This window comes from Corythoichthys intestinalis, chromosome 18 (assembly GCF_030265065.1).
Source record: "Corythoichthys intestinalis isolate RoL2023-P3 chromosome 18, ASM3026506v1, whole genome shotgun sequence".
Lineage (NCBI taxonomy): Eukaryota > Metazoa > Chordata > Actinopteri > Syngnathiformes > Syngnathidae > Corythoichthys > Corythoichthys intestinalis.
In genome coordinates, this window is record NC_080412.1 from 25,022,816 (window position 1) to 25,032,528 (window position 9,713).

The following is a 9,713-nucleotide window of genomic DNA, read 5'->3' on the forward strand; positions in this document are numbered from 1 at the left end:
TAACAATTTTGCTTCTCAAGTCCTCAGATAGTTCTTTGGTCTTCTTTCTTTTCTCCATGTTCAATGTGGTACTCACAAGGACACGGGACACAGGTTGAGTCAACTTTAATCCATTTTAACTGGATTCAAGTGTGATTTAGTTATTGCCACCACCTGTTATGTGCCACAGGTAAGTAACAGGTGCTGTTAATTACACAAATTAGAGAAGCATCACATGATTTTAGAAAGGGTGCCAATACTTTTGCCTGGCCCATTTTTTGCAGTTTTGTGTGATTTAATTTTCTTCCCCATTCTCGTTTGTGTTTTTTAATTGCAAGCAAAATAAATGAAGATATTACTACCAAAGCATTTGTAACTGCAATCATTTTCTGGGAGAAATTGAGCATTATCTTACAGAATTGCAGAGATGCCACTACTTTTGGCCAGCATTGTATATTGTGCGTGTATGTGTCTTCCTGTGTCTTGTTTACCTCAAAGCCTAACCCTATTCAGAAAGGTTATTTCTATTTTTGGATTCATTCATTTTCATTAATAGATAATGAGTGTTTTTGGTACTGTACTTTGCAAGAGGAATCCATTAAAAATTTTTGAATACTGTGAGCGAATAATGTCCATCCTCTCCAAAACCTTTTTACCGACATCATGTTGCAGTATTTACAGTAGCTTGACGTTGTGATTTTTCGTGAAATGCCAAAAAGTGTCCAACTTTTTGGTGTTGTGGAAATAGATAAACTAATTTGCCTACAAAGCCTGATTGGCATGTCATGATCCCAACAAGGTCAAGCAAATAGAAAAAAAATACTTTTTTTTTTTTTTTTTTTGTCCTTTCCTTTTGCAACGCAGTGAGTACTCATTTCTTTTCATTGGACTGTTCTCCATTACTCCTGTAGATGGCAGTGTACCCCTTTTAAATATACACACGTTGACTGCCCTCGCTATTTACTATTAGGTTCATTTGAGATAAATTCTTGCACTAATGTCCCCTTTTAAGTCATGCCGGTACATTTAGTCTATTAGGTAAATGTCCTGAGGCTTTAAATGTGTTTATTTACATTAATGAAAGATTTCCCGTCTTTTTTCAAATAGCTAACACACTCCAAAGCTCTTTACGTAGTGTTCGTAAGAATGGCTGCCATGGGATCTTGCTGTATATTACATGCATAAATTTCACTCTGCGCAGCAACAGTTATTCTTCAGAAGCTTAATTAAACAGCGTAATTTTCTTTTGACAGTCTGAATGAAATATGATCCATCATCTTGTATTATCCGCCCTTCACTGAGTGAAATTTTATGAAATATTAAATCACAGTTACACCTTCTATGCCTGCCTTGGTTAATGTTTGAGTGCAAATTCCGACATGTTCTGTCATATAGGGCATGAAGACAACACCTCTGACCCTGCATGCGACCACTAGTTTAGCCGAGCATTCTTGTGTTGACCTCTGACCCCATGGATCTACACAATCTCAGGCCAGAGGTGATGACCTGGTGACCTTTCTTGCAACCTTTTGAACTTTTGATACCCCTTCCCTCTCCCAACAGCCCATCCAGTCAAAAAAGTAAAACAGTCCGTCCTCTTGGAATACAGTAAATGACCTCTTTTCCCCTTGTACGTGAGTACGGTGACCCTGCTAACCTTTCATTAGTGCTTCCTTTTATTACACCGGTTTTTCTCTGCCTTGTCAGCACAGCCCAGGGCGGGGGATAGGGAATGGAGGGAATGGCTCGGTTGGAGGGGAAGTGGAATGAGAAAGAGGAGGGTAGCAAAGGCACGAGAAAGAGCGATGGGAAGGCCGAGAGAGAAAGTGATAGGAGTGCAGAAGACGGAGCCAAGGAAAGACAGATTGGCAGCATCTGCTGTGTTGACTAAAATGTCACCTTTAAATGGCTTCCCTCTCCTTGATGTTGGACCTTCCTATCTGATCTCCATTCTCCTTGGGAGTTGAAGTCGCGATGAGTGATGAAGGACACAACATAGAGCTTATATAAATAGGACTCCAGTTCAAGATAAGCTTACAGTAAAAAGAAATACTACTTTTCATACATCCCACGGCTCCACAGGCACCACTGAAATTGACCATTTGAATGTTAAGCCAAAGGTCATCATGTCACATATGAGTAAGATAATTGGATTTTCTGGCATTCTGACACTGAGAGCTGTTATGACCTATATCATACGAATTCTATTTCCTAGAGCATTGCTTATAAGATACAAATATACGGTGCATATGTTTATATACTGTATAAATGCCTTTTCTCAGGCTGAGAACATTTAAAGCGCATTTAATGCATTTGCCTCTCAAGTATTCAATTCTTTTCATATTCAATACTATACACTACAACATTCAACATGAGGAAGAATTGTGATGTAATGATTACAAAGTTTTTCATACCTTTGCCAATGTTGTATTAGTTGTTTAGTGTCATGGTCAGTGTTGATATTGACAGCCCTTTAAATTTTCGTCTGAGTCTTTTGGACGAAAATACTCATGACCATGAGTTTCACACTTTAAGGTGCACCTGACTATAAGCCGCCACCCATTAAATTTGGCACAAAAACAGCACTTGTTAATAGATAAACCACCCTGGACTATAAGCCGCAATTGTCCTCACTGTATAATGGAATGTTCACACCAAAAGATATTAACCGGTAACTCTTTATTTGACAGTGGCATCATACGACTGTCATGAGACCAAATGAACCACCATGAATCTTTGAACCAATTGGCTGCAAAGCGTCATTGCATCAAGAAGCTTCATTTGGTCATCACTGCTCCCTTGGGGGAGACAGTCAACCTCTGCTGCCACCTGCTGCCAACACTGTTGTCGTCCAACATGCCTCCCTGCATGCATTGTACAGATGTAAATAACAATGAAAATTCATGTTCTGTGCTAATTATTTCTTCAGTTACTGTTCCAGTTGTTTCATTAATTGATACTTATGGTATTTGGTAACACCTTATTTGACAGTGGCACCATAAGACTGTCATTAGACAATCATAATTATGACATGACTCTGTCATGAGCATTAATGAATGCTAATAACGAATGTCATTTAGTGTTATCTGGCAAATTATCTTACTTTTGAATGGATATAAAAGATCCAAGCTGGACATAAATCGAGTTACTGACATAATTTGCCAGATGACACTGAATGACATCTATCATGAACATTCAGTTATACCCATGATAGTGTCATATCATAATTATGACGACCTTATGACAGTCTTATCAGTCGCTGTCAAATGTTAAGTCAAGTGTTACCTATTGAGCCAAATAAATCAACAAATAAGCCGCAGGATTCAAAATGAAAGAAAAAGTAGCGGTTTATAGTCCGAGAAGTATGGTGAATTCATACTTTAGTAACCTCAAAATGTGTTTGTCTTAGCCTAGTTTTTGTTGATGAAAACTCAAGACTAATTTAATTCAAAGACTAAATTCACTAAGCTAATTAGCTAATTCGCTAACGTGTATTTCATATGCAGAACGTGTAAAACCATGATTAAGTACACCAGTAACACTACAAACATGTGAAATAGTACAGAAATCTGTTGTTGCAAGTGCTGCCTGGGAGCCGACAGGCGTGTGTGTGTGTGGGCGGGCAGGGAGTGAAGAAAGTGCGCGCGCTGTAATGAGTGTGTGTGTGGCGATGTTAGAGGCTGCCGGACTTTTTTATGTGCTCGGCAATACACGCCTCGAGTTAAAAGTGATCAAGAGCAGTTGCGATTTCCACCTGTCACTCCAAGAGTTACACAAGGGAGGTAACACTGTGAAAACAATGTATATTGGTTAAAAGAAGTCTCTTTTCTAAAGACACTTTGTTTATGTCAAGAAAATGTGGAATTAATTCCACAAGTGTAAATTGTATTGTATTGAGAGAAATAAGTACTCCCTTTAAAATGGTTAATGTTTTTGCACTTTTTTTGTAAAAAGTAAATAAATAAAAAAGCAGCTTAAGGGCAGCTTTTTGTTATATGGGCATGTTTCATTCGTTCTTGTTGAATCATAAGGATATTTGAAATAAATAATGGACATAAATTTGTTTGGCTACTTTATTAATCAGTAATGTACGATGCATTGATAATTGTGACAATCGCGACAACGGTGATCATCGTCAATACTGTGATCATCATTCAAAAATCGAATCACAGCACCCTGAATTGTAATCGAATCGAATCGTGGGGTGCCTAAAATGGCACACCCCTAGTAGACGCCCTAAATAAATTAAACTAAAAAAATCAAAATCAAATAAACATTTAATAAGGAAGGCTCATTATGTATTTATAGCCAACTTAGTCATTTTGATAGTATGCTAATATAAATAGATACAACTTGTGTTGTCTTCATTATAATGCTTCTACAAGGCTTATAATTTTTTGCAGCTCCAGACATTTTTTTGTTTTTTTGTTATTTTGGCCGAATATGGCTCTTTCAACATTTTGGGTTGCCTACCCCATTATTTTGTGATCCCTGTTTTTTTTCGTGATCGTAATTGAACGCAGCACGCCAGAGCGAGAGTGAAGGGAGGGTACGCTCGGCTTTTACGAGCTGTCGCTGAGTTGTGATTGAATCAAATCTTTAGGAAACCACAACGAAAGCCTGACATAGTTACTTGGGATGTTACAATCGATGCTCAGTTGTGCACTCACAACTTGGAAAATAAAAAATAGAAACATACACTGACTGCCACTATGCTAATTAGTCATTGCGAGTATGTCCTGTTCATGTGCTTTAGTTAGTAGAAAAAAAATAACAGCACTCACGGACATCATTTTGCTTTTGTTTTATACCTATTAATTCATCTACAAGTGGAAGAGAATGAATGCAAATGGTAAGTTTTTGTTTGTAACTGCACTTTTTGCAAACACTAGCTTACAAAAATAAGAGTTTTATAAATGTGGTTGCATCAAAAACAAAAATAAAAATAAAAATATACATTTCTTACTATTCACAACTTGTTCGCTCGCTGTCAATTTGAAAAGTAAAAGGTAAAGATGTCCCGATCGATCGGGATGATTCATGTCATTTTCAAAGTATTGGAATCGGCGGAAAAATATTGGACATGCCTTTTTTAAATACATATATATATATTTTTTTTTAATTAAATTGTTTTCGAATTGTATTTCACGTTACAGACAAAATGTCTTACACTCATCCAGAGTCTTTAGTTTTGGCTTAAAGTAGGACTGTCAAATTTATCGCGTTAACGGGGGTAATTAATTTTTAAAAAAGGAATCACGTTAAAATATTTAATGCAATTAATGCATGCGCTGCACGACCCAGTCACGCATTGTCGCGTTCAATCTATAAAGGTGCCGTTTTACCTATATGTAGAGGTAAAAGGCAATGTAAAATGAGTAGAGTGAATTTAGGCAGTCTTTGGAGCCTTTATTTAATTGGCTAAAGCCTTAAAATCCCCCTCTCAACAATTAAAAATATTGTGGGAAGCAATGTGGTGAAGAAAGGTAGTAGTTGATCTTTTTCTTAAAACGATATGTTATTTCTCAACGCAGAGAAGATATATTAATTGGTGTCCCTACGCACAGTCATGGTTGCACTTCCCATCATGCATTTGGGCAGAACAATTAAATGGCTACAGTATCATTTACTGAAAGCTCAACAAATACACCAGATGGCAATATTTAGTCACAATATAAAAAGTCACATTTATCCTTTAAGAATTACTAGTCATTCTATCCGTGGATCCCTCTCACAGAAAGAATGTTGATAATGTAAATGCCATCTTGAGGATTTATTGTCATAATAAACAAATACAGTACTTATGTACTGTATGTTGAATGTATATATTCGTCCGAGTTTTATTCATCTTTTTCTTAATGCATTGCCAAAATGTATATGATCGGGAAAAATTATCGGGAATGATTGGAATTGAATCGGGAGCAAAAAAAAAAGAAATCTGATCGGGAAATATCGGGATCGGCAGATACTCAAACTAAAACGATCGGGATTGGATCGGGAGCAAAAAAACATGATCGGAACAACCCTAGTAAAAGGTTGTGCCTTCTAGGAAACTTTGGTATCATAATAACATCCCAGCTCTCTCATAGTAAATACGACTTGAGGGGGCGTACAGATGCAATTTTTGACCCGACAAGTGTTATTTAACATAATTACGACACCACATGAGCAGCGTCATTTTAACATTACATCCATGTGGTTGCTTTCCACAGGGCAAAGTCGTGTCACTCTTCAAGTCATCTCTGAATATCACTCTCAGAACGCCATTCGCCATCTACCATCTTGTGTCCTAGGGGCAATATTCACCCTTCAACCATGAGGTTAGAGTAATGTCACAAAGAGGAGATGGCACTCAGCTCCAAAGGACAGGCAACGCGAGCAATTGCCTTTGGCCCCAAGCGGAAGGGGGCCCTGAGGGATGGCTGACATTGGTCCATATCAACGGAAAAACAACGACACCGCTTTTGACACTGCAACGACATGTCGGGAATCCTCCATCCTTGTCTCTATGTTTACTCCACTTTAAGCTAATCTCTTGTGTCACTGTAGGTCGTTAAATTTATAGGCACACTGAGAAATGCAACTAGGCTCAGATGAACAGATTGTGAGAGCTTCCATGCACATTTTGTTGTTCTACTGTTGGCCCTAAATGGCCTTTGATCCAGCATGACCCAGAGTTCACGAGCAATGCTTTCATTATCACCGGTGGTGTGACAATCTGGCTAATTATCCACAGTGTGTGTCTGAAAGAAGTTATGGGAATAGGATTACAAAGTGGAATGTCCTAGGTGGTCATTTAGGGACTCATAGCCATCTTTTGTGTTGGTTAATGAGACAGCAAAAGGATGGACGTATATAATGAGAGACTACTACAGTAATCCTTCACCTAGTCACAAATCTGAAAAAGATCTGCGGACATTGTATTTTTTGGCAGCGTTGCAACAATAGTTTTATTTTATTTTGTCCTTAGCATAAATGACTATAGAGGTATGTAATGCAAAACATGAAGATCTCAAAACATATTTCTCCATTTAAATAAATGACCGGCTCCTAAAGATATTGTATTGTTAGTAAGAAAAAACAACACTCTGCAATATTGTACTTAATTGTTATGAAAACAGTAATTGTACAATTTAATTCCTTTAAGTGCCTATGAGAGCAAAAAGCATGTTAATTTCATATTTCACGCGGTATTTTATGCTCCTGAAGGAAATGGACCGCCTTGATGTGTGTAAGCGATCGTTTCATTTATTCAATTTTAATTCCATGCCATGAAAATTTGTGACTTCCGGCTCCAGTCTCGGGTTGAGGACAAATGCAAACGTGACGTCACCCGTGTCAGCATCTCACAATACAGCATTGCTTTATAGCATGCAGATAGATTGCAGATTCAGCTGATTTTGCGGATTAATTCGTTTATATTTACCAATGTTCTGCAGGGTTTTGTTGCTGCACCAGGGAGAGACGTGTGCCGGGGCAGGGAAATGACAAAAGCCGGACTAACTCCAGTGGCATAAAATATCTTTCGGGAGGTGTAAGAAGTCGACAGTTTTGACCATTATGGAGTAATTTTGCCATGTCGTACTGAATAAATGCAATTTTAATATTTCATATTCCAATTAGCACAAGACTTGTTATCATTTATTTAGCGATTGGGGAAAATTACTTAGATAAAAAGAATATCCTATAGAAATATTGGAGTAGAGAGATTGAAACAATGACATTTTCCTGCTCTCTCGCATTTTCCTCGTTCTGAATTATTCCCCCTCAATGGGCTGAATTCTAAATCAGATGAAATCGTGACCCTACCGACATCATCTTCCAGCTGGGGACGCGAGAGCGCTATAATGACAGGCAGGGGCTAAACAGCAGATTAAATCATTCACTCCCAGCCATTTTGACCGGAGCAAGGCCCTTCGCTCCTGGCCGTTTTACTGGATTTTGACTGATTTTGCAAGGCCCACAGAAAATCGCTATATAAACATGGAACCCACCAAAAGAAAGATTAGACTCTCTTCTTTTAGCAAAAAAAAAGTTCATATCTTTTTCCATTCTTTAGAAATCAGCATTAGAAAATAGCTTAGTTTGAGCAATTTTCCTATTCCTGATGAAAAAATGGAGAAATTGAGCTTTTTTGTGAAAGCATACATTTCAAACATAACTTTGACTTATACACAGCTATTTTTTGCTTTAGTTACATCCCAAACATCTAAATAATGTTTTCCTTTTACAAAATAAGATAAACAACAAGACAAATAGAGCTTTGATTGCAAAGTAACCATTTTTTTTTTACACATAACTAAACTATTGAACTGTTGAACTATTTGCGCACATAACAACGGGGAAGGCTGCCGGCTGCTCCCGTGGCTAATCTGATGAGTCCGGATTAAGATCGGTCTCACTTTTTTCATCATCTTCATCATTGGTTTCAACCTCGGGCTAGGGAGTAACGCAACGTGAGCTACGTAGAACGCGTGTGGAACCTGACACTGTTGTGGACGTCACCGTCTGTCTCATCAAGTTAGATTTTTTTGAATCCTTCTTTGACGATGGTTTCGTTTTCTTTTCAAAACACTCCTCCAGTGTCGTTTGCCTTTTTTTCCCGATCGTTCTCCACATTTTTCTCAAATTCTCACGCGTCTTCACAAGATCCCTCCAACTTCCGTTTCCTGACTATTTTTCTTCACTTCCTTTCTTGGCCCGAGATGAGTTCTTACCAAATGCGCTACTGACCTCCAGTGGCCAGTTTTATTGCCTAATATGGGTTTTGAGCTTTGTGCATTATATTTTAGATAGATCGGAACCTATAGATGCCTCTTGTAAAAAAATTTTTAAAAAAACGCAAAGGACTTATAAATACGTTTTTGGGACACTGAAGCAATTAAAGATAGAACATATTTATACGTTTTTGGGAGCAAATGAGTTAAAAGACTAATTTCTTGTCATCTGCGCTTTGCCAAATTGTTGTATATAGTCAAATCATCTCGTAATATGATTTTAATTCACATAATAATGCTATTTAAAAAATGTTTATGCTGTCACAGGGAGTTTAAAGCAACACTAGAGCCCCTTTCACACACATATCCCGTTGAATTCCCATGTATGGTTGTGTGGGATTTACTCGCCTCACTGCTTTCACACATGGAGAGATTTCCCGGGAATGATGCGGGTTGGACACTTTCACAGACTTATCCCATGTTGCCAACTCATCACTCTCTGTGAGGGGAGGGCTGTTGGCGCGATTTTATGACCAGGACAATACGTCATTTTTGGTTGGCATCCACTGTCACATTTTGTTGGTCAGATCATTTTTTGTGACAAAGGCGCTTGTGGGTGCGTCCCAGCATGGTACTTTCAGCCATTTCAAGCTCATCAAGAATGTATTTAAGCCCAGACAATCCAAGAGAAGGGTACCGAGATATTAACTGGCTGGGCGTCATTCGATACCTTGTGCTCTCGAATTTCGTGCATTTGCTAGCTTGTTCGTCTGCTGCCCTTGTTTTGAAATCATCTACGTTGTGCTGGTATTTGAGTGTATTTGTTTTGTTGTCTTATTGGCTCTCTGCCTACCGATTTGGTCAGTATTATTGATTCCCGTCGACCTACTGTCACGCACCCATTGTCTTATTCCCCCTTTTCTGCGATCGCGTGTATTTTTGTTAGTATTGAATAAACCCCTGAACGTGTCCCTCCCGTTGTTTTTTGCTTTGAAGTACAACCCTGTTTCCACTGTT